General features: G+C 34.1%; 1 protein-coding gene and 1 pseudogene across 1 annotated transcript in view; both read left to right on the top strand.

Moving 5' to 3' along the window:
* The window catches only part of PHYHIPL (phytanoyl-CoA 2-hydroxylase interacting protein like), a 46,997-nt gene that overhangs the window by 9,183 nt on the left and 10,383 nt on the right, over positions 1-27,431 (top strand). The window lies entirely within an intron of this gene.
* On the top strand, positions 26,140-26,733 carry LOC123820848 (annotated as a pseudogene).

The raw sequence follows: 27,431 nt of genomic DNA, 5'->3' as shown, positions 1-27,431 counted from the left end.
GCCATTTAGTCTGATAGGCAGTAAGAGAAACAAGCCCTAATTTTATCTCAAAATCTAGTCTTCATAGAAATAACTTTAGAAGGAAATATTAGTTATGCATTAGTATTATCATGGATAATTATAATTCTAGCAATAGGTATGTTTTAAAATTAAAAAATAATGATGTAAACTTTGAGAAATTTGGATAGTTATATTGATGAATATTACAGAAATTTATGTATATATCATATTCTTCCTTCTAAACCAAGTTCTCATTGAAAAAAAGGTCAAGGTCCTGTCTTTCTGTCTTCCATATGCTATTGTAGTACTTCTCAGTCTATCTATGTTTTGTTGTTTTTTTTCAATATCCAGTCTGTCACTGACTGATACTTTATAAAATATAAGTAAAATGAATTATTAGGAAAATTAAATTTAAAAGATCCAAAAGATTCAACAGATATAAAAATTACTGTCATTTTTCTATGAAAGTTTTTGAATGCTTAGTTAATCATTTTTTTTTAGATTTATCTCATCACAGACTGGTGATGTTGCTTACCACACTTTGAGTAGATTAGCTAGAAGAAAGTACCATTCTATTCTTATTCAATGATTAATTTTTAGGTACTAAACTTATTCAGTTAATATCTTCACTTTCTTTTTTTTTTTTTACTTACTGGTATTTTTACCATTTATCTCTACATGTATTTCAACTTTAGGGTATTGAGAACAGCGGGTTAAAGGGCCCAAGAATGAATATATCTTGGATCCTGCATTCAAAGGATTCACTGGCATTTAAGGAAACAATATATTTAAATAACTGTAATAACATGTGGTGATAAATACTATTATAGCATATAGAAGAGAAAGTGGTTAATTCTGTCAAGTCTCACAGAGGAAGGACATTTTTTCTGGGTTTTAAAAGTAAAATAAAATTTGCCAGAAGTAGGAGAAGGGCATTTCTGACATAGAACATATATAAAGTCATAAAATCACATATGTTCTAGGAATATGTAATATTTAGTATTGCTCAAGGAAAGAAGTGTTCCTTGTGGAAAAATAAACTGAAAGCTAGTTAGGAACAGATAGGTTATGCCATGATTAGGAGTTTGGATTTATTTCATCTGAAATCTTATTAGTAGATTTCAAACTTTCTAATTTGCAGAGAATGTTTTAAAAAACACATTTTGAAGAACTCTAACAAGTGAAAGTAGGATTTTAAATTTCAGAAGAGTGGAATTTATTTTACTTGTATAATGGATCTTAAAACTGTAAGACTCAATTTCATTACTGACAATTCTTCTGTATTTATAAGCTTGGTAACATTGTAACTGTATTGTCAAATTGAGTTTCTTCAGCTTATGAAATAGCTGGATGACCAAATTAGTTTGCCCCTTATTTTTACTTGAAAGATATCTAACAAAGCGTTTTTAAATTAATAAATAAAGTATTTCTTGTTTATTTTGAAGTATTTATATCTTGCTTCAGGATATACACCTAAGTTTCGTATAAAAAATGTGTTTGGAAATTTTCTATTCATAACATTATAATTACTTCAAAAAGTCTTCAATTTAAAAATAGGTTGTATGTGATTATTTAAAACTATTTTAAAATATCTTGATATTAGTCCTTATTAGGAAATAATTTCTACTTTGTAAAATCTGGCAACAGCTTTTACAGGAACTACCACTCCTTAGATTTTAAAATTCATCTACTTCCCTTAATAAATTTTCTCAACACTTCTAACAATTTAGTTGATGGTATGTTAAAACCTGATTTAGACATTAAAATTTTCTTCATTGTCACTGTACCATCCTTGCATTTACCTATTTGAAAAACTTCTACGAATGTATGAGGAGCAATTTGCCATATCCCTATTCTCTCTCATTCCAGTTACATTGGAAAGATTTTACGTAATATCAGCATTTGAGTTAATCAAGTATATGTAATGAGTAATTTTGTATTCTCAGCATTTTCAGACGTGTAACCAATGTTTTATTTAAGTTTTTGGATAACAGTTCATTAACTTGGTATATTTGTTGCAATATCAGGCACACTTTTTTTTTCCAAAATCATGGAATTTGTTAGAGGCCATATATTTTCAAAACCTTCTTGAATGATATCTAATGAAAAGTTATTACTTTCTATCACTACAATATACATTTTACTGACAGATGACTATAATTGATATTTAGATTATATTGTAGATTTTGTGAGAGCTTCTAGCATATTTATTTCATTTTAAACATAGTTACAAGTGTATTCAATATTACCTGAAAAATCAGCTGGTACTAATTAATGGAAAGGCTTTGAGACATCTTGAGTCAAATCAGTGTCAGTATATGCATATTAACATTTCTCATTTTAACTAGGGATCCATTTCTAGTTTTATAGGTAATTATTTCATTTCCTATACTGGTAAAAGTATAACTCTATCCCAAACTTACAATAACTTCCTCACAAATATAATTGGAGAAGGACACAAAACTCATAGTAAGCCCTTCTGTTTAATTTGGGCTGCAGGGTCAAACAGGTACACCTGAGTCTTGCCTAAAAGTATTTCAACTCTGCATGCAGGTATAGGCATACAACTCAAAGATAATTGCAGCTTTGGTTCCAGACCACTATAGTAGTTAAGCATTGCAATAAAGTGGGTGGTAACCATTTGCTGGGGAAGTATCTTGCCTTCAATTTGTAAAAAATATGTTAATACCTGTAAAGCACAATAAAACAAGATATCCGTATAATAATGTTTTTATAAAATTTTACTTGAGCATATACTTTCTGACTTGAGTTAAGAAGCAAACAGGAACAGAGTCATACCTTTTATATGTTATGACACTTTTTTGCTCTGAGTGCAGGCAGTTTTGTTTGGATGTTACCGAAAATCACATAATGCAGCACAATATAATGTGTTTTTCGGGCTATAAGACGCACCCCCCAAATTTGGGAGGAAAGGGGGGTGTGTCCTATAATCTAAATGTAGCTTACCTGACTCACTGTGATGGGGGGGCGGCGGTGGAGTGGGGTCGCCACTGCAGGAAGCCAGCGGTAGCAGGAGTGGGGCGATGCTGTGGGCCCTGGGCTGGGAGAAGGGGGTGTTCGGGTGGTGCAAAGGAAGGGAGGCAGGAGCGGAGTCTGTGTTGTGGCATATTATAGTGCTAGGCAGGAGGGTACAGGCGGTGCAGGCACATTAGGAGAAGACAGCTTGGGGCGCCCATACGTGCCTCCATCATGTAACTTGTGTGTTTCCACCCCACCCCATCCCACCGCATTAACATTAACAGACAAATTTCACTGCAAGGTCACCTGTCAATGTAGCCCTGCAGCTGTTGCAAAACTACAAGTCCCATCATGCTTGGACAGGTTGGAATGATGGGAGCTGTAATTTGGGAATAGCTGCAGAGCCACACAGGTTGTGAAAAACTGCTGTCCCCATACAAGAAAGAATGTTGCACAACCTGTGGCCCTCCAGCAGCAGATTCCCCCATAACAGTGTCAGCAGCAGATCTCACCATAACAGTGCATCATCCACTGATGTTCTCTGGTACAGTGCCCCCATAACTGTGAAGGACACAGTGCTGATAGTTCTGTCATTATTTTGTTGTAGAAAGATGATAGTGTACCATAGTCTCCTGCTGAATCAACCGTAATTGTGGAAAGATGTCAAAGCAGAAAAGGATTTCATATAAAATCCCTTTAAACTGGAGGTAGTGAAGTATGCCAAAGAACACTGGAACAGAGCAGCGGAGAGACACTTTGGGCCAGAGCAGTGGAGCAACACTTTGGGCCACCTCCACCCGAAAAGAAATGATACGGGAATGGAGGAAACAGGAGGATCAACTGCAACAAATGGACAAAATGAAACAATGTTTTTGTGGGCATGCTGCAAAATGGCTACAGTTAGAAGTGGATATGAAAGAGTGGATCACACGTCACAGGAACAATAGATTTTCAGTATCTACAAAAATGATTGTATATGAAGTTAAACATCTTTCTGCAGAGAAAGTCATTGAGGACTTCACTGGATCACTATCATGGTGCCACAGACTTATGAAGAGATGTAGCATTGCCATGTGCACCAAAACTAGGATTGCACAAAAAATGCCTATAGAATATGAATCCAACATTGTATTTTTTCACAAATTTGTACTGGATGCAAGAAAGAAAAATGGATTTGAAATAAGCCAGATTGAGAACATGGATGAAGTCCCGTTAACCTTTGATGTTCCATCAAACAAGACTGTTGATGTGAAAGGTGCCAAAAGCAAAACCATGAAAACCTCAGGGCATGATAAAACCCCCTACATGGTTGTGTTGTCCTGCTGTGCAGATGGCACCAAACTGCCACCAGTCCTGATTTTCAAGAGAAAAAACATGCCAAAAGAGGCAATTCCAAGAGGAGTTATTGTTCATGTCCATGACAAAGGATGGATGAACGAAAATGGCATGAAGATACGGATAGAAAAAGTGTGGTCCAAATGTCCTGGAGGGCTTCTGAAAAAACCTGCTCTATTAGTGCTTGACCAGTTTAGGGCACATTTCACTGAAGCCACAAAAAAAGAGATATAAAGAAGAGAAAACCCATCTAGCTGTAATTCTTGGGCAGCTACCAGCCACTTGCAACCTTTGGGCATTTCCATCAACAAGCCATTTCAAGTTATATGAGAGAAGAGTGGAACAAATGGATGGCTGTTGGAAATCATGATCTGACACCAACTGGACAAATAAAGAGGCCCACTATTACCCAAGTTTGCAAGTGGGTGAAAACCTCATGGCAGTCAGTTAAGGATGAAACCATTATGAAGTCCTTCAAAAATGTGGCATCGGCAATGCCTTAGACAGCTCTGAAGATGACATCCTCTGTGAACAGAGTGGAGACAGTGACACTAGTGATTCTGAGGAACTGAGCTTCATAAATGTGGACAGTAGTGATAAGGAGTGCTTGGGGTTCCCTGATGATTACAGGAGTTTCCATACTTAAAACTTAAAGTCAGTAATAATGGTTGTTAATGCTGCTGTTGAGTTCTGTTTACATTTACATTGGTGAAATATTATGTTATTTATGTTATTAAATATTTTACCACATTTTTTGCTTCAAGTTTTTTTCCTATTTTCCTCTTCTAAAACCTAGGTGCATCTTACGGTACGAAAATACAGTAATATATGCTATCTGTATTACAATTTCAAAATAGTTTAAAAATAATTATAAAGAAAGTTAAATTATAATGTCTTCTGAACCCTTTAATTAACTCTATATTTAAAGAAAATTAGTACCAATTTAAACTATTGCTCAGAACCAATTTAAACCATTGATTCTCAAAACTTGTTACCTGCAGGACTCGTTAAACATAGACACCCGGGTTCCACTCACCGAGTTTCTGATTGATTGGATCTGAGGGGCAGCCAAAGAATTTGAATTTTCTAGCAAATTTCCAGGTGATGCCAGTATTGGTAATTTGGAGACCACACATAGAGAACCACTGCTCTACCTAGCATCACCAAAGAAGTTCTTAGGTAGAGAAGAGATATTACATATTTAGTTTTAATAAATAGTATTCTGGTATCCATCTGAGGAATGAACTGAGATAGTGAGCTCAGGAGTTTAACCACTTATAAGGCAATTATAGATAATAGGATTATTAAGACAAGGTAGATAAAAATTGAGAATGGAATTGAACATATCTGAAGTAAAATTTGGTTGACATTGTGATCAAACTGGAGTGTGAGACACCAAAAAGGAATTGTTGATGAGGGCTTTATTTGCTAGATTGGATATGTTTTAACATCAGTAAATAAAATAGTAATTGTTGGTTGGAGGGAATGTGAAGGAGTGTCATTGATAACAAGCTATTTTACTCCAGTTTTGGGGGGACAAGCTAGGTTTCACATGCCTGTGGAATATCTACATGAAAGTGTACAGAGGGCTGTTAAAAATATCAATCTGAGTCTCATAGGGAGAGAGTTTGAGGATAAAGATGAAAATTTGGTAGTCCTTTTGAAGCTATTTTTCTGTAGCTCTTATTTCTCCTTTATCAAGTTGTCCCTTCCTTTATCTTTTAGTCAGTCTTTCAGATGGATGTCGAATTATTGCACATGCTCATAGAGTAAGTTCAGATGCTTTTTTGCGGTGCCTCAAAGCACTTAAAAATTACTTTTGATATAACAAATTTGGCTTGGGTGTGGTTATTTAGGACAGTTAACATAGAAGAAATACAGTTGACTGATCTAATAAGCTCTGTACTTAATAAATTTGTCCCTCTTACTTTGACTGGAAAGAGAATCAAGTATATGATTTTCTGTGTTTATGGAAATACACTGGATTAATTTTTCTCTCTTTGGCAACATAGTCTGCAGTACATAAAATAAATGAACTGTTGGAACTCAAATTAGCAGAAAATAATGACACTGGAGCTTAAAGAAAAACTAAAATTTTCACCAAAGCTATTTCTAAAGTTTTCATACTGTTCTAAAGCTTTCGTACTGCACATATGTTTCCAAGGTTTTCATTTGACTTGAACCTACTAACTTTAATGTTTGCTATGGTATCTATTTATTGCTAATCTAAATATGACATAGTTTATTTCACACTTAATTGTGAGGGTTTTTTTTGAAGATTCTTTGTATTTAAACTTAGATAAACCTTCCATTTTAAGAAATACAGTTTTGTATAATTTTCAAGCTGTGCTAAGTCTAGGTGTTTGAACCTATTTTGATATAATTTCTTCTGTTGCAATTCAGTATATTCAGTATTAATTTTCCTGGAATTTTTTGTTGTTATTTTTAGTGATCTTTTTAAAGGAAAGCCTGATAATTAAAAAGTGGTTCTGGAATTTGTGTTTATACTACCTGTTTTGCTAAAAGTTTTACTTATTCAAATTATAATAAAATTTACAATAATAAAATTTGAGTTTGAAATCATAATAAGTGTTTAAAATACAATCTAGCCACCACTATTAGCATTTTATTCTGCATCATCTGTTGTAGAACTATATCTTCACCTATACATATATATTTCTTAGAGCCTCATAAGTGTTTCTAAAAACTTCATGTGAATCAACATTTATTGAACATTTTCTTAGCTGATTTCATAATAATTTGAAGAATTTTCCCCCTTTTTTCCTTGTAGTGTTAATACTTTTAACGATGTAAACTTTCTGACATTCAAAGACCACATAGTTTCATTATCATGTATTAATATTTTAATGAAATTCTTAAATCTGTTTCTCTAGATACATGCATGATGCTGTTTATTGCCCACAAATAAAATGTGTATGTGTATATTTACTGATTTTCATTGCACTTTAAATGCAAATATGCTGCCCTTTAAGAAAATCTGATATAAAATCTAAGTTTACAAAATCCATTAATGAAGGAATAATTATTTTTCATATAATAGTGTTCTTTGTTATTTATTTAATGTTCTTAATTGTTTCCTCAAGAATTTGACACAAAGGCAAAATGGCAGTGAAATGTAATACCATCTAAGTTGTCTTAAATAATGGTTTCTTAAATTATTTCTGAAGTTCTTATGAGGGGAAGTATATACTAGACATTGGAAGTTCAAAGAATTAACAATTTTAGCATCATGTATTTATAGGCCATGTCAAAAAATAGCTAAATTCTAATTGTGCTGACAATTACAGGTAAAAATTGATGCATTTGTGTCATTTTCCTATGAGTTTGCAAAAGTGTTTGCCCAGCATCTCTATCAACATTTTAAAAATTTTTTGCTTTGAACACCCAGAACTCTTGTGGAATGTCAAAAGCATTGTTTTGAAGTAAAAAAATGAATCCTAAGAAAGCTAAGTGTGATAATATAAGAAAACAGAAAGGAGAAAAGGGATTTTACCCAGAATAGTTTTGTTAAATTAAATAGTAGTATTGCAAATTTTTGTATTGACTAATGTTATATACAAACAATATAAGGTATAATTCATTTTAGTAGCAGAAGTTGCTTTGCTTTCAGAATGACTTTTTATTGTCTTGTATTATTACTAAGAGTCTGTTTCAGATATTTAAAATTTGAGATATCTGTGAGACATACAGTTGGAGGTATTAAATATGCTTTAGAGGTCTTGAGGTATGAATTTGGAAAATTGTCAACAGCAAGATGATTGATCACTTTTAGGGAGAAGTAGGAAAAGATGGCTTTCTCTAAGTTGTGCTGCCCAATACAGTAGCCATTATAGGGTCAAATGGCTATGTAAGTTTAAATTAATTAAAATTACAAATAATTTAATATGTAGTTCTTCAATCAAATTAGCATGATTTCATATGCTCTATAGTCACATGGGCTTAGTGACCTATGCTAAACAGCACATATAACATTTCCATCATTTCCGTCATTGCAGGAAGTTCTATTGGACAGCACTGGTGTAGAGTCCTGAGAAATACTGACTTTTGATTGTGCAGAGGTATGGAGAATAGGATGGAGTAGTTAGTGGGATAAGAATAAAACTAAGAGCATATATTAAGAAATAGCAAATGGTCAACTATGTTAAATGGTGAGAGATAAAGTCAGAGGAGAGCTGTAAAGTATCCACTGGATTTGTTACCATGGCATTTGTTGGTGACATGACAAGAGGATTTTTATTGGAGTGGTAGAAGCAGAAACTAGATTTGACTGGATTTAAGAGTGCATAGGAGATGGCCCTGGCCAGGTGTTTCAGTTGATTGGAGCATTGCTTCAAACACCAAAAAAGCTGCAGGTTCGATTCCTGGTCAAGACACATACCTAGATTGTGTATTTGATCCCTGGTCAGGGTGGTATGAGAGACAATAGATCAATGTTTTTCTCTCACATCAATGTTTTTCTCTCTCTCCCTTCCTCTTTCTAAAATCAATAAACATATCCTTGGGTGAGGATTTTTTTAAAAAATAGAGTGCATAAGCCCTGGCTGGCATAGCTCAGTGGATTGAGTACAGGCTGCGAACCAAAGTGTCGCAGTTTTGATTCCCAGTCAGGGTACATGCCTGGGTTGCAGGCCATGACCCCCAGCAACCGCCCATTGATGTTTCTCTCTCTCTCTCTCTATCTCCCTCCCTTCCCTCTCTAAAAATAAATAAATAAAATCTTTAAAAAAACTAGAGTGCATAGAAGGTGGAGAAATGGAGAGACTGCATATTTTGGCAGATGTTCAGAGAAGTTGGGTTATGAAGGGAAGCAAAGATATGGATAACTATCTGAAAGGGTATATAAGAGTAAGCAAGAAATTTGTGTGTATGTCTCTGTGTCTACTAGATTGTAACATAAGCTACTTGAAAGAGTGAACTCTAGTATCTCAACTCATCTTTGAATCTTCTTGCACTTACACTTTCAACAGTGGTTGTTGAACATAGTAAATCAATTAGTGTTCTAATTATCTGAAAAGAGTTTATTTTATTTTGCTATTCTTGGAGGGAAATCCTAAGCCTCAAATTTTTCTAAAATACATTTTATTGCTTATGCTTTCAGTTATCCCATTTTTTTCTCCTCTTTATTCCCCTCTGCCTGCACCCGTCTTCTGATGAGTGCCCCCCCTCTCTTAATTAATGTCCATGAGTCATACATATAAGTTATTTGGCTTCTCCATTTCCTATACTATTCTTAACCTCCCCCTGTCTATTTTGTACCTACCAATTATGCTTCTTATCCCTGTACCTTTCCCCCATTTTTGCCCACCCACTCTGATAACCTTCCATGTGATCTCCATTTCTGTGATTCTGTTCCTGTTCTAGTTTGCTTAGTTCATTTTTGTTTTTTGTAGGTTTAGTTGATGATAGTTGTGAGTTTGTTGTCATTTTACAGTTCATATTTTTATCATTTCTTTTTCTTAAATAAGTCCCTTTAATATTTCATATAATAAAGTCTTGGTAATGATGAACTCTTTTAATTTGACTTTATCTGGGAAGCACTTTATCTGTCCTTCCATTCTACATGATAGCTTTGCTGGATAGAGTAATCTTAGATGGAGGTCCTTGCCTTTCATAACTTCAAATAGTTCTTTCTAGCCCCTTCTTGCCTGCAAGGTTTCTTTTGGGGAATCAGCTGATAGTCTTATGGGAACTCCCTTGCAGGTAACTGCCTCCTTTTCTCTTGCTGCTTTTAAGATTCTCTCCTTCTCTTTAGTCTTGGATAATGTAATTATGATGTGCCTTGGTGTGTGCTTCCTTGGGTCCAACTTCTTTGGGACTCTCTGAGCTTCCTGGACTTTCTGGAATTATGTTTCCTTTGCCAGATTGGGGAAGTTCTTCATTATTTTTCCAAATAAGTTTTCCATTTCTTGCTCCTCTTCTCCTTCTGATACCCCTATGATTCAAATGTTGGAATGTTTAAAGTGGTTTTGGAGGTTCCTAAGCCTCTCCTCATTTTTTTTGAATTCTTGTTTCTTCATTCTGTTCTGGTTGAATGTCTGTTTCTTCCTTCTGCTCTAAATCATTGATTTGAGTCCCAGTTTCCTTCCTTTCACTGTTTGTTTCCTGTATATTTTCCTTTATTTCACTTTTCATAGACATCACTTTTCCCTCTATTTCACAACCATGCTCAACCTTTTCTGTGAGCATCCTGATTATCAGTGTTTGGTACTCTGCATCTGATAGTTTGGCTATCTCTTCATCACTTATTTCTATTTTTGGAGCTTTGATCTGTTCTTTCATTTGGGTCATATTTTTTTTTGTCTCAGCACGGCAGGTCTATTACATGGTATTTGCCAGGGCGGGGCAATCCTCATGGCCACGTTGTGGCACTGTATGTGGGGGAGGTATCCAACAGGGAACAATTCTGCTTGCTGGGCTCTCAGTCAGTTTTCAGTCACCTCCCCCACTACTCACAAGTAAATTTGGCCCTTCTGGTGCTGATTCCTGATGCGTGGGTTTGTGTATGTCCTAGGACCCTGTGGGTCTCTCAGAGAAGCTCTCCTATGAGGCATGGTGTTTCTTCTGCCTCCCAGCCTAATCCTCAATTTTTTTCTAGTTACTAATGGAGAATTTCTTTTGCCTTTTCATAACCTTGAGATAAAAGGTTATGTATACTAGCCTACCTTTTACAAAAATACATTATATCCAATATTTATTTTGCAATCAGGATACTTTTTAACACACTTTTTAGTCTTAAGTATAAAAGGAATTTGAAGTGATAGGAGAAATGGTTTATTTTTATTTAGGAAAATTTCAGTGCACTGATCAATTTTATAACAATGCTCTGAATTCAAATAGAGCCTCAGTTTTAAAAAAAAAGCACTTGCATGATACAATAGCTTCTCTGGTTTTCACAAGTATACTTGCAGGTGAAAACTGGAATAAAATAACTTGTCAATAACAAATGTTATGTATGTTTTGAAATTCCAGTTTTTGAATTTTTAGTACAAAGAAAAATGTACGTCTTTCTTCCTCATTTTCCTCCATAAAATATAGTTGTGGTATTTATATTTCAAATTGCTCTTGAAATGTTTTCTGTATATACTGATATCTGTGGTATTGTTATCAGTACATTTTGCATTTAAAAAAAATTTTGCAGCCCTGCCTAGTGTGGCTCAGTTGGTTGGGTGTTGTCTTACAAACGGAAAGGTCATTGGTTCAATTCCTAGTCAGAGCATATGCCCAGGTTGCAGATTCAGTTCCTGGTCGTGGTGTGTATGAAATGTAATCAATCAGTGTTTCTCACATCAGTGTTTCTCTCCCTTTCTTTCTCCCTCCCTTCCTCTTTCTCTAAAAATACATAAAATTATTAAAAATGAAAAAAATGCATAAAGTTATTGTATATAACAATGAAGGGGCAGATGTGGATAAAATATCTATCTAAAATATGGTACATAGGTTCTTTTGAATTGGTGTTTTAGGATCTTTAGGGTATAATCCCAGCAGTGGAATTGACGGGTCAAAAGGCAGTTCCAGTTTTAGTTTTTTGAGGAAATTTCATACTGTTTCCACAGCTGGCAGCACCTAGCACACCTATTAGCAATGTACTAGGGTTCCCTTTCTCTACAACCTTGCCAGCACTTGTTGTTAGTTGATTTGTTTATGATGGCCATTCTGATCAGTGGGAAGTGGTATGTAATTGTGGTTTTATTTGCACGTCTCTGATGGCTAGTGATGTTGAGCATCCTTTTATATGCCTCTGGGCTCTCTGTATGTCCTCCTTGGAGAAGGGTCTGTTCAAGTCCTTTGCCCATCTTTTAATCGGATTGTTTATCTTCTTGGAGTGGAGTCATGTGAATTCTTTATATGTTTTGGAGATCAAACCCTCATCCAAGGTATCATTGGCAATATATTTTCCTATATGGTTGGTTCCCTTTTCATTTTGCTGATTTTTTTTAGCTTTGAAGAATCTTTTTATTTTGATGAAGGCCCATTTGATAATTCTTTCCTTTATATCCCTTGCTCTAGGGGTTACATTTAAGTCTTTTATCGATCTTGGGTTTATTTTTTGTATATGGTGTAAGTTGGTGGTTGAGTTTCATTTTTTTGCATGTAGCTGTCCAGATCTCCTAACACCATTTGTTGAGGAAGCTGTTTTTATTCCATTTTATGCTTCTGTCCCCTTTGTTGAATATTAATTAACCATAGAGACATGGCACCCCAATGTTCACAGCAGCACAATTTACAATAGTCAAGTGCTGGAAGCAACCTAAGTGCCCATCAGTAAATGAGTGAATGAAATAACTAAGATTAATACAATGGAATACTACACAGCAGAAAGAAAGAAGGAACTCCTACCCTTCACAGAAGCATGGATGGAACTAGAGAGCATTGTGTTAAGTGAAATAAGCCAAGTGGGGAAAGACAGATATCATATGATCTCCCCTATAAGTGGAACCTAATCAACAAACAGGCAAGCAAAGTATAACCAGAGACACTGAGATTAATAACAAAGTGACAGTAACCAGAGGGGAGGAAAGAGGGATACAAAGGGGGAAAGAAGAGGGAAGGGTCATCAGGGAACATGTATAAAGGACACATGGACAAAGCCAAAGAGGGGGTAGGATTGAGGGTGGGAGGTGGGGGTGGGTGCAATGGGGGAAGTGGTAGGGGGAAAATGGAGACAACTTTATTTGAAAAACAAAAATAAAATAAGGTGCATGAATTATATCTTAAAGTCATTCAATTTTAAAAATGAAATTTGTATAACTTTAATGTATTTATGATTTATAACAAAAATGTAAGAAAAACTAAATATATGTTACTACCTACTAGACACATATAATATCATTTTATTATTCTTACCTTCATTTGTGAAACAGTTCTTTTTAAGGACATATTCCAGAAGAAACAGATTCAACTATTGTGTCAGCATAAACCTTTCTGAACTTGGACTAAGATAAAACACTTCCTCTCTTTTCACTAAGTGTTGCCTTCTATTTGACCACTGAAATTTTCTAACATTAGTATACATTTTGTTGAAATCAAACTCAAAAAGTCGCCAATGCAAGTTCTGTGAGTCATCTAAGTCTCCAAGCTAAGGATTTTTGTTTAACTAGCTAGCTGTCTTTTTTTCTGAATATTTTGAGCCTCCATATTTGTATTTTTTTTATTATAGGTAGGGACAGATCCAAATTTTGTGGTGTCTGAAGTTTACACAATTTAGGGTGTCCTATTTGGAAAACAGTACAAAATGAGGTACAAAATCAAGTACAAGAAACAAGTGCAAGTGAAGGGCCCTTAAAGCTTAGTTTCCTGGTAAATTCCTCTCTCATGATATATTAAGCATCATTTTCCCACTTTTAGTGTGACTCACTTGAGTATAAATAATTTAAGTAATATTCCCCAAGATCAAATTACTAGAAGTGGCAAAGATATCAGTTTTTTTAAATCCATGGCCCATGTAATATAGACATGGGAGAATAGAAGAATATGTAGACTGTAAAATACTGACAAAATGCTGTAAAGGTTCTGAGAGAAGCTATCTGGAGACCCTGGAGTCATCAGGATAGGCTTTCAGAATGTGGCTTAAGATCAACTTTGAAGATTAGGTTACTTTTTTTTTTGAGGAACCTCTATACTGTGTTCCATAATGTTTGTACCAATTTACATTCCCACTAAGAGTGTATAAGGATTCCCTTTTCTCCACATCTTCACCAATAGTTATCTTTTTTCCTTTTGATAATAGCCATCCTAACAAGTGAAAGATGATATGTCATTGTGGTTTTGACATGCATTTCCTGATGATTTGTAATGTTGAGCACCTTCTAATATACCTTTTAGCCATGTGTAAGTCCTCTGTGGAAAAATATCTGTTCAAGTCCTTTGCCCATTTTTAATGGAGTTTTTTTCTTTGTTATTGATTTATATGAGTTGCCTATGTATTTGGAGTATACACCCTTTATCAGCTATATGGTTTGCAAATACAGTTGTACCTTGGTACTCATCGTTAATTTGTTCCAGAACTTGTGACAAGTGCAGCCTGCGAGTACTGAACATGACTAGTGATGAAGTATTTTCTCTTGTGGGGCAGCATCATAACTCATACAATTTCTAGCAAGTACAACGAGTCCCAAAGAAGCGTTGGGTGCTGAAAAATTTTTTTCTCATCAAAACGTGACCAAGTATAGGGTTTGACAGGTTCTGAAGCTGGTGATTACTGAGGTATGACTGTACTTTCTCCTAATTTTTAGGTTGCCTTTTCATTTTGTTAATGATCTCCTTTGCTGTGAGGAAGCTTTTTATTTGGATGTAGTCCTATTACCAGAAAGGGACTGGACCCATAGCAGGTCTGCCCCAGCCAGCTGGTAGTATGTGGATTCTTTGTGCAGGAAAGATTTCACAAAATGAGTCCACGTGATTTTGAGGGTATGTTTACTAAATCTGGGACAGTGAAACAAGGAAGGGTCTAGGATAGAAGAAGCAACAGGAGAAAACCAAGGTGGTGCTGCTGTCAGCTCACTGGAAGGTCAGAGATAAGGGGGCCACTGCCCATTCTTCATCTGGTTACAAGTCCTGCAATACCTGCCACAGTTTTCTAAGGAAAAGGAGTCAGTATTTCAACCTCCTTTCTACAATGGTGATTCCATATGTAAATTATATAACAGAATCCTCAGGAAGTGAAATGCTGATGGAACTCTTTCATAATCTTTGGTGTTGAGGACAATTTTCCTCTATTTTCAGTTTTCCTTATTCATTCTGGCAAAGATCATAAAGAGAATAAGCTTGATATTTATGCTCAAAATTACTATTTTATTTGAGATCCTTTAATCTGTTTTGAAATTATTAAATTTTCATCAGACTTTTTTCATCCTGTTTGGTTTTTTTTTTTCTGTTTGTTTTTTAACTGTTTTCTAGCAGCATTCACCAGACTGTTTTGTGCAGTTCATTATAATATTATCAAAGTAAATAATATGATACATCACATAAATAAAATGAAGGATAAAAAATCATATGATCATATCAAGAGATGCAAAAAAATCATTTGACAAAATCAAGTACCTATTTATGATCAAAATTCTCAGCCAAGTGGAAATAGAGGAAAATACATCAACATAATAAAGATCATATTCAAAGGAAAGGACAAGAGATGTTCAAAGGAAAACACAGAGATGAAATAAGAAAAGTAAATTAATAGAGCTACTATTTTTACATCTGCTATTTATGTTTATTAGATTTGTACCCTACTCTTCCTGATCATTGCCTTAGAGATCTAGTCAATAGTTCTTATACCCATTCCTTCAACAGACCAGTGAAATTTCAAACAAAACAAAGGAATTGTTTTTATTTTGTGTAGAGCCAAAGTTGGCTCTACATTATAACTGGAGGAGGAGGTCAGACCAGACAGAATGCTAAAGGTGGCAAGGTGGCCTCTGATCAGTAGATTAACTAAACCAAGAGAATAAACTGAGATGAAGTTTCTGTGTTGGAATTCATTTCTCTGATTCCTTTTCCTCTTCTCACAGATTTCAGATTCCCTTAACCAGACAAATAAGTTTATATAACTTCCCCTTCAGATTAATACCTAAGAGGAAAATTTTAGTACCATCCTCTTATAGCAAGTGAGGAGATCTATCCTGTACAGAATCTAAACAAAAAATCTTGTTCAAGGATAAATACACAGGAAAACTAAAATGAGACCTACCTATGAAAAGATTCTACAAAAAAATAGTGGAGAAAATTTTAGTAATTAAGAGACAGAATAAATTTCTGAGAAATATTTTCATAGTAAAAACTACATAAATTTTATAGATTCTGATTTGTGTTCTCAAAATACAAGATTGGGTTTAATGAAACAAAAATGAGATAATAAACTAATATATAAAAACCTACTTATGAACAGGAAAGGATATAAGAAAATTAATAATGCTATACCAAAATTCTACCAGCTGCAAAGAATGGAAGTCACACTAAAGAAAAAAGAAAATTTAGATACCTGGAGGAAACACTTGGTATTTTTCACTCAGAATGGAAAGGAAAAGACAGAGATGAAATAGAAGATAATACATATGGAGGTTAGAAACAGATTCAATATGCTGATACTTATTTCCAAGGAAGAGAGAAGGATAAATTGAACAGAAATTATCATTCAATCAGGTGTTTAGGTGTCTATTAGAAAAAAGAGCCAAGCTGAAAGTGATAAAACTATGTCTTTATTCATTTACTAGAACAATACAAATAAGAGGAAACAAAAGTAGGCTCAGCTCCCAATGGTCCCCCATGAATATTGGGAGAGTAGGAGGGTGATGGTGGAAATGTCTCACTGCTGAGGATCTCCAAACAAAAGATTCCTGCTATTTTATGAAGGTGGGGGTAAGGAGAGCCAGCACTGCAAAAGAACCAGTTACAGGAAAGAAAAGTGCCTCAGCCAGGGCCCCTTGTAAGGAAGGTCTTAGGGAGGTCAAACAGAAGGCACTTGGACTAGAAATGCAGATGTACATGTGATCATGGCTGTCTTAGGGGTGGGGAAGCCTGAGTCTTTGACTAGAACTTCCTTCATAAAATTGTAATGCACTGACTGTTCACCAAGGCTAGTGCAGGGAAAGAGTATCTCCCATGAGGTCTGCCAGGCAAAACCTTGTAATTGCCTATGATTGGATCCGAAAGATCACACATAGGATTTTGATTTGGATCTGGACTCCTACTTGCATTATAATGTACAATCTCACTAATAGGATAAAAGATGTTAAATAAATTGAAGGAAAATCTGATTGGCCCCAAACTTCTCAACAACCTTCAATGCCAGAGGACAAGGTAGAAGTAGATAAATAGCTACAAAAGTTTTAGGCAAAAATTCTACACTTAACAAAGTTGTTATGTGCAAAGACAATAGCAAAAACATTTTTAAAAACACAAGTACTCATAAAATTTTCTCCTGTTCTTAGAAACAAATGATTTGAAAATCCATTTCAGCCAAGTAAAAGAAAATCAAGTTAAATGACTCAAGATTGGAGATGTTAAAAGGACTGACACGAAGTACCAAAACCACTTAAGTAATAAAATCTAAAGAATTATAAATAAAGTTATGAAGTGGAATGGAAATACACTATTTTGAAGAAAATAGTTAATGTTTATAAAAAAATGAAGTATATTAGATCTAAAATCCAGAGTGTACTATCAGAAATTCAAAAGTAAAAATATGTTTCTTCATTTTATATTTGGAGGGTTTTAGTAGATACTTGTTTCACCCTTGATGCTGAAGAAATATAACTTCTAGTAGAATAAAAAAATGGGATTTATAACTTCCAAATTACTAGGGGAAAGAGATTTCAAAGAAAATAGAGTCCATATAGAGAAAGTACCAAAGGAGAACAGCATGGAAGAATAAAATATATGAAATACTAGATCTCATAGACAAAAAGAAACAAATGTGAATTAAACACACTAAAAAGCAAAATTTTTCAAATTGAGTGAAAGGAAAAATACAAAAGATGTGCCTCAAAGTTACCCAAAAAGATTTAAAGCAAAAATAAAATAAAATGTAGGAAAGAAGAAAGATACTTCACACACATGCACATTGAAATAAAGCAGAACACAAATTATTTTACAGTTTAGTTAATATATCACACTTACTAATAAAATGGTTGTTTTTAATTAAAAACTGCAAGCCCCAATGAGAAATAATGTGAGTGAGTGTGTGTGTGTGTGTGTGTGTGTGTGTGTGTGTGTGTTTTGGGGGGACCCAAAAAAGCCAGGAATTACCTTCTGGAAGGTAGATACCTTGTAATACAGGCTTCCCGCACTAGGTGAGTGTTCTGTGAACACACCTGTATCAGTGTCATCAGCTGGCGTTGTTGGGAGAGACTGCGTTTGCCTTCAGTGAGTTTTTTTGGAAGACTTGTTCAATGCATTTGCCCATTTCATTATAAGTGATTTATAAATACACCTGCCCTAAGTGTTCAGCAGTTTTTGACCAAAAGTGGCATGACCCCTGTGCCCTGCCCTCCCTATTCACCCCATACCATCCCCAGCAACCTTTTTTTATTTGCCCAAATGAAAAAAGTCATCAAAGGGAAATGTTTTGCCAGTATGGAAGAGTGAAACAAAAAACAGCAGAAGCACGAAAAGGCATCAAAATCAATGAATTCAAAAACTGTTTTGAGCAGTGGAAAAAATGTCTCAGTGGGTGTATTGCATCAAATTGAGGGTACTTTGAAGATGACTGAAGTTTAAACATGTAACAATCAATACACTTTTTTTTAGTCAAATTTATTTGTTTGACAAATAAAGTCAAGGGTTTTTTTGGTCCCCCCTTGTGTGTGTGTGTAGTACACAGACACAAATACTGTACCATCAAGATACAGAAATCAAAGAGTTTTAAACACATAAGGAGAAATTAGCTGAAATACAATGGTAGAAGGGTACTTCAAGTACGTGAAATAAGGGTGGGGAGGATCTACATATTTTCCCTTTATGGATCATAATTTTGGGTTAATTCTAAGAATTTTATGCTTAGTCTAATTCACAAAGACCTCTGATTTTTTTCTTTTAAAATTTTATTTCTCATAATTTTTTAAAAAATCGATTTGGAGCTGATTTTTTGTGTATGGTTTTGGTCAAGGCTCTTTTTGCTCTTTTATATCTTTTAAGATAAACTTTTAAATTTTCTCCATGGATACTTTCAATAGTAATAATAGAATTGGTAAATGGCAAAAAACATAGCGGTGACTAAAGTATTATTATAGGAAAAGACTGGAAACAATCAACATGTCCAGTATTAGGATGACTGAATAATAGAATAAATCAAGATTAGAATTATATGTAGTCATGCAAAAATGTTAATCATACATTAAGACAAAAACAGGTTATAAAACACATGCATAGTATGTTAATACTATAGAGACTGAAAGCCTTTTTTATCCTCTCTTTTGTATTTTTTCCCTAAAAGTTCCAATAATATTCAATGTTACCACTAAGAGTATTTTTATTTTGAATGTTTTTTGTGAATAAGGCAGTTTCAGGTTTTGTTGTACTTATTATTTTGAGTTTTCTTATTGTTTTTCTATCATGACTTTCAAAGTATTACACCATTTAAAAGTTCTTTTTATGAAGAGGAAAGTACCTTTGTCCAGCAGGTTGTATCTCTGACTTTGAAATGAAAATTATTTAAAAATATATTTATTTAAACATATGCAATTGTCCAGAAGATATGCAGCCATGTGATATGAAAAATAGAGACATTTATTGAAGAAAATACAAGAAACATTGTACATGGAACAAGGACGCCTCAGTCCCCTTCAAAGGGACCTCACATAGTTCTCCCAGTCTCTTCTACTGTTCAAAACACTGTGCAAAATCCTATGTTGGAATCACCATCAGGTGCCCTGTTGTATTTTCCGGAATCTTGTCAATGGTCTGAAATCTCTTGCCTTTCAAAGGTGATTTTAGTTTTTGGAAAACCCAGGAGTCTCAGGGTGCCAAATCTAGGCTGTAGGGGGGCCGAGTCACCTAGGCAATTTGATGTATCACCAAAAACTGCAGAGATGTGATGCATGAGTGGCCACATTGTCGTGGTGAACATGCCAATCACCAGTTGCTTATAGCTGTGGCCATTTTTTGTCGTATCACATCTTTCTACCAATGAAGAACTTTGAGGTAGTACTCTTTATTAATTGGCCTGGAGGGGCATACTCGTGATGGACAGTACCTTCCCAGCCAAAAAACACAGTTAACAAAATCTTGATCTTGCTGCAACGTTGTTGTTCCTTCTTCAGGCGTAGAGAACCAGGCAACTTCCATTGCCTTTTCTCTAAAAGACCTCTGAATCATTCAAATGGTTTCTGTGGAGGAATATTCAAGCTTAATGCAAAATTTGACGCAGATTCATTGCTCTACTCACTCAGTCATTTTGAATGCAATGGCAACACAGTGCACATGCTCAGTCAATGGTGTCTACCTCCTCCATTGACTAATACAGTGAAGACGTCATTATTCACACATGTGCATTCTGGTCCTCTCTCCTCAGCTGCATGGTTACATCAACATTGCATAAACCATTCTTGTAATACTAACAATGGCTGGACTTTTTTGGGACAGACCTCATATGTATATAATTTTAGTCATAAAATCATTCCTTCTAGCTGTACTAATCCTTAGGAAGGAAAGTAGATACTACATGAGAAAATTGCCCCTGGTTGTTACATTTAGGTGAAGTGATCTAATCCCTGCAACTTTTTTCCTTATGACAACTTAAGGCTTATTATTAAAACTAACTACCTTTATTAGCATTTTAAAAACTCTTTCTCTTACATTATTCAAACTGAGTCATTTATGCCCATTAAATACTGTAACTAAGATTTTAGATTGTCTTCCTTTATAGCACTCTAGGGAAGATAGCATGAGGAAGAAAAATTACTAGTTCTTTTCACAAGAAAACTGGTAGACCTAGGTGATAGTGGTGATAAAATATGTGAAAAACAGATATTCAAGACAAAACTTCTTTTTTTAATTAATCAGATGGGTGATACACTTCATGAGATAATTTTGATAATGAAGTAACTTTTTCCTCTGGTATAGCTTTCAAAAAATAAATATATAATTAAAATACCACGGGTTAAAAATAGAGAATTTTAAAAGCAGCAAGAGAAAAACAGTTATAGGGGAGTTCCCATAAGATAATTAGCTGATTTCTCAAAAGAAACTTTGCAGGATAGAAGGGAATGACAAGATATATTCAAAGTCATGAAAAGCAGGGATGTACAGCCAAGATTGCTGTAACCCGCAAAGCTATCATTTAGAAGTGAAAGGGAGATAAAGAGCATCCCAGATAAGAAAAAAACTAAAGGAGTTCATCATTACCAAACCATTATTATATGACAGGTTAAAGGGACTTAAGAAAAAGATCAAAACTATGAATAATAAGATGGTAAAAAATACATATTTATCAACAGTTAAATCTAAAAAACAAACTAAGCAAACAAGAACAGAGACACAGAAAGTGTTTTGATGGTTGCCAAATGGGAGGAGTTTGTGGGGGAATGAGTGAAGAGAGGAGAGGATTAAGAAGTACAAATACTCACAGAATAGCCATGGGGATATGAAGTACAGTATAGGAAATGGAGTAGCCAAAGAAGTTATATACGTGACCCATGGACATGAACAATGGTGGAGGGATTGCCTGAGGAGGGGCGGTGCTGGGTGAAGGGATGCAAAGGGGGGAAAATTGGTACAACTGTAACAGGATCATTAATAACAATATAATTTTAAAAAGATAAATATAAAGATAACATGTCAGGCTCTAAGGAATTTAGCTATGGACTTTGATAGCTAAATAATTTAAATTTCTATACAAAGAAAGGTATTAAATGAGAAAAACAATTACTGTATCAGTATATGTGCATATATTTTATTCACACAGATGAATATACATATATGTATTAAATGAGACAAAAATTAATGTATGAATTCTATTCTGGAATATCAACCCCAAAAAAAGGAATAAGACTGTAGTGAGTAATGTTTGTCTAATTCTTGAGATGAGGGTGTTAAAAAGAAAAAACAGGCAAATTTAAATAATTTCTATTTCTTATATAATGGATAATGTATAGAATATATTGACAGTACTTTACTAATATATAGCAATTCATAATACTGCAACATTTTTTTACATACATAGATGAAAGCATGTGTTCCTGAAAGAAGTAAAATGGGCTTATTATCCTTTGGTACATTTAAAATGTTTTAGTCTAGATCTTTTCAGGGTCCTTTAGATACAGAGCTTGTGTATGTACTTTTCAAGCATCTTCTTAAATATGTGGAATTACACTGAATATTCAGAGATACTTATAAATCACCTTTTTTGGTATGTTTGAAGGGCACAATTGAACTAACTGAGTCTGAGTTTACATTTTTAATGAAATTTTATCTTAATCATTGTACCTATTGAACTTACTAAAATTAGGAAGGTTTTTTCCTTAGAAATAATTCCTCAACTTCCTTGACACACTTTTAGTCTTCTTTTTTAGCATTTTCACTAGGTATTTTCTTCCTATACCATGTATTGAATTAACTAAAATGCACTGTTTTTAATGCTTTTTCTATTGCTTTCATTTAGAATGCCACATCCTCCACTTTTTCACTACTGCCTTCATCTATTGAAATTCTGCTTCTTCCACAGCGTTGTGATTGTAATAGTGCTGTATTACACACTGTATTGTACTTCAAAGTTGTTAAGAAACCAGATCTCAAATGTCCTTGCCACGAAAAGAAATGATAATTATGGGACAAGAGGTATTAGCATAATTCTGTGGTGGTAATCATATTGCTATATTAATATATATCAAAATGACCCATTGTATACCTTAAACTTATACAATGTTATATCAATTATATCTCAAAAATTTTATACTTCTCAACAAAGAAAGAGTGTCGCATGTTTTCTGAAGCATTTCTTGATTCCTTTACTATGGTCTTTCAGTTATATGTGTGATCATTTTTATTATGGCATTTTTTACATTCTTTCCCATTTTACATCCTTGGGGCAAGAACTAGTTCATACATCATTGCACCTCTTCTGTTGCCTCCTTTTGATATGTAAGTAATTGGTACTTAATGAAAGTCATAATGACTGACAAATAAATATGAAGGAACACATAGCTGAGTAGCAAAATGATAAGCATCTTCAACTAGCTTTACAAATCTGAATAATTTGTCATAGTCCATGTGAGAAGCTACTTAGTTCAACCACCTGAAGAAAGTATAGCAACAGTCATCCAAGATAGAAATTTTATTTTAAAATCTTTTGAGAAGAAAGACATCATATTCTGCTTTTTAGTGACCTTAGGAAAGTTTCTTATAGTTAATAAATCCCATCAGGTGGTTTTCAGGAAGTTGTACTAAAGTTAAAAATACAAAAAAAAATGCTTTCCAACAATGATTAAATTTAGCAAAGAGTAAAAATTGTTTTAACTGAATATCTGATTTCTAAATAGCTGAGGTAGTAACAGCTACCAAAATCTGAATCTTCCAACCCAGAAATTATATAGAAATTAACAAGAAAAGAACCTTTCTATATAACCTTGAGAATATAGAACTTTCAAATTAGCCATAGTTAAAAAAATTCAGAACTATTTCCCAAAATTCTGCTCTAAGTCCAATCCTAGAGCAAGTGGAAAGAGAAGGGAGGATTCAGGGAGACTGCAGGAATGAGAAAAGAGGAGAATGGAAGGTCTAAGAGTGAACTATTAGAGAATCTGAGTGATTCTCTTAGTACTATTCTTACAACTTTTCTGTAGGGCTGACATATTAAAAGTATTATCAAGAAAGTAAAAGGTGAAGTAACTCAAAAATAGGTAGTAAACAAATGACACAAAAATGGCTAAAGGTTGATAGTTGTTGAAGGTGGGCAATGGGTACATAAGGATTCATTATGTTATTTTCTGTACTTTGTGTATTCTTGTAAACCTCCATAATAGATTTTTAAAAGGGAGTGAATCTGCAGTGATGTTTTCATTGATAATGTAAATTTACTTATTAAACACTGTTGCCTTTAGGGCACTTAAGATCTGAACTTGTTGGAATAAACTAACAGCAAGATATTCTATATTCATGAATTAAAAGACAGTATTATTAAGATGGCTTTACCACTTAAATTGATCTATAGGTTGAACTCATTCCCTATCAAAATTTTACCTGTTTTCTTTGCAGAGATTGACAAGCTGATCCTATAATTTATGTAGAAATTCAAGGGACTTAGATAGTCAAAATAATCTTGAAAACGAATATTATTGGAGGACTCACATTCATCAATTTCAGAACATAGTACATTGTCACTTCAGTCATCAAGACAGGGTGGTAATGGAATCAATCACTGGAAATGAATTGAGAGTGTAGAAATAAACCTTACATTTATGGCCTACTGATTTTTGACAAGGGTGTCAATGCAATTAAGTGAGAATAATCTGTTTCAATAAGTGATGCTTAAACAACTGCATATTCACCTGAAAAAGAAGAAGGCTGGACCTCTACTTCACATCAAATACAAAAATTAACTAAGATTTCATCAGAAACCTAGATTTAAGAGCTAAAATCATACATATAAAACTCTTAGAAGAAAATGTAGGTGTAAATATTTGTGACTTTGGATTAGGCAATGGTGTCTTAGTTATGATACCAAAAGTACAAGCAACAAAAGAAGATAGATAATAATAAGTATGGATGAGGATGTGGTGAAATCAGAGCCCTCATACACTGCTGGTGGGGATGTAAAATAGTGCAGCCACTTTGGAAAGCAATCTGAAAGTTCCTCAGCAAACTAAAGACATACCATGTGAACCAGCAGTTCTATTCCTAGTTATATACCCAAGAGAAATGAAAACATGTCCATACAAAAACTCATACATGAATGTTCATAACATTATTTGTAATAGCCAACAGTAGAAACAAACCAAATGTTCATCAGCTGATAAGTAGATAAACAAAAACTGGTATATCCATATAATGGAATATTATTTGGCAATAAGAATAAATGAAGCACTTAAACAACATGGATGAAACTTCAAAATACACTAAATGAAAGAAGCCAGTCATGAATAACAGTATATCATGTGATCTATTTATATAAAATGTCCAAATAGGTAAATCTATAGAGATAAAAAATAGGTTATTGGTTGCTTATGGCTGAGGAGAGGGAATAAATAAGGGTTGGGATATAATGGCTAAAGTATGGATTTCTTTTGGATAAAAACAAAAGTTCTATAATTGTGGATATGGATGCTCTGTGAAGCTAGTAAAAGCAATTTAATTGTACACTTTTTCTCCTCCCTGCAATCACCAAACTGTTGTCTGTGTCTATGAGTCTTTTTTCCTTTTTGCTCTTTTTTAGTAAAAAAGAAGAAAATTTTACCCTTTGTGACAATATTGGAAGGACCTAGAGAACAGTATGCTAAGTGAAATAAGCTAGTCAAAGAAAGACAAATACCATATGATTTCATCACATGTGGAATCTAATGAACAAATTGAACTAACAAGCAAAATAGGGACAGACTCAAAAATAGAGAGCAGGATGACAGCTAAGGAGGTGGGGAAAAATTAGGGGATGATGGGATTGAGCAAAAAGGAAAAAGATTAATTGTACACTTTAAATGAGTGATTATATAGTATGTGGATTATATTTCAATAAAGCTGTTTTTTAAAGAAAATCTGATCATTTTGTTGTAAGGCAATTTAATTTTTGTGAGAGAAGAGCCATACAAAATATGTTAGTATGATTTGGCAATGTTGTCAGCGTGCATTTCAATAATTACTACTATTAAAAAAGTACTTTTGAAGTGTTCTGAAAAGTTTTCATATTTTGAACAGATAAAAGTGTCATTTATTTTTCATTCAGTAGTATCCACAGTACAGCAACAGATACTAGAATCATTTGGGATTTAAGTATTAAAATGTAACTAGAATTACCCTTAAGATGAAGTTTTGCTAAGAAAGGGAAGCTACATTTGCAAGTACACTTGATTATACACATCTAAGATAGTGCTGGTTGGTTATTGAATATTAGTGTCATGCAAATCACTGTTGCTTCACCAATTTTAAAAACAAAATCATTGTCTTGTGTCAGTTATCTCAAAATCGCAGTTAAACACTGATTCTCAGAGTGTGAGGAGGAGGGATGTTACATGTAATTTAGGACTAATTGAAGTTAAATTCTTTACCTGTTCTGACCAAGTAAGAAAGCCACATAGAGGATAATCTGGTAGCTTTGTTAAGAACTGGGACTATGAGAGGCTGAGTCATGGGTAACTTTGGCTGTTGATTCTAACTTAATCCAGAATGGTCTCTGTGATCTTTGTGGATAAGGAAAATGGTGAATCAGGTACCTGAGTGGCTTCCAAGGACGGGCTGAGCTGGAGTCTGGGCCTTTCAGAGCTTTAAATGGAAAAACCTCATGTTGTATTACTACTTCTCATGTTGGCAAAATGTGTGAAGCTCCATCACTCTTACCTAAAGCTTTCAGAAAGGCTTGGGAACTATCAACCCAGCTACAAAAACGTCAGTAAAGATTAATGGGCCTCTCAGACAAAGACAGAAAACCTTCTCTGCTAAAAAGATGACCAAGAAGACTGTTAAAGCAAAAGGCTCTGTTCCTGCCTTGGGTAACATGTATCCAGATATAGAAAACTTATTTCCTTTCAATTCTCTAGATTTTGAGAGTTTTGACTTGCCTGAAAAACCAGATCACATAGCTCCCCTTGAATGGAGTGCCACCTCTCATGATGCTCAATGAGGAGAGGAAACTTGAAAAGGTTTATACCTCAGTCCTCCTTCACCCTTCACCATGGGAGTTTAACATTGCAGTTTCCTTCAAGCATTCTGTTGATTCTGGATGTTGAATTGCCACCTGTTTGCCCTGCCTTAGAGATTTAAGTTTCTTAGTGTTTTATAGTTTGTGTGTATGAATTAATAGTTTGTATTAATAAAGCAATTCTGTAACAGACTCATCTTTAAAAATAAAAACTGGGACTATGATAAGGATCTTGAAAAATGATTCTTTATATAACAAATCCTTCATTATTTGAGCTCTGTATTGTTCTGAATGGAAAATAAATTGAGCAAGTTTCCACATTTCAATAATTTTTCTCAAGTTTTACTAATAAGAACAATTGTATAAAACAAAGTACTGTAATTCTAGGAAATAATCAATTATGTGTTATTTTAAGGTTGAAGAAGATAACAATAGTAGAAGTGGCGAAATACAGCATTTTATATTGTGTTAATATATTGAAGTTTTTCATTAAATTGGATCAAAGGCAAAATAGCTTTACTTTTCTCTATATGATCTTAAATAAATTTTTTTAATTAGTTGTGAAATATGGACAGTCATAATCCAGAAGAGTTCTACAGATATTTCTACCATTAGAATCCAGAAAGATTTTTGTTAGTGTTACTTATATTTTAAACATAACTGCAATCGGAATAATAGGTTAAATTGTGAGCTTTCTAAATAGAACAAAAATTACTAATGTTTATTTATTGCCTTTCCCTTTCCCAAAGCCATTAAAAGCATTTCACTTGGTATCTTCCCTTCCCCTGACTTTTGAAAGGCTAAGGCAAAGCATTTTAAG

Source organism: Phyllostomus hastatus, unplaced genomic scaffold, assembly GCF_019186645.2.
Source record: "Phyllostomus hastatus isolate PE091 unplaced genomic scaffold, TTU_PhHast_1.1 phas_contig_38, whole genome shotgun sequence".
Classification (NCBI taxonomy): domain Eukaryota; kingdom Metazoa; phylum Chordata; class Mammalia; order Chiroptera; family Phyllostomidae; genus Phyllostomus; species Phyllostomus hastatus.
The sequence above is the reverse complement of the archived record's forward strand: the minus strand, read 5'-3'. Positions and strand labels throughout refer to the sequence as shown.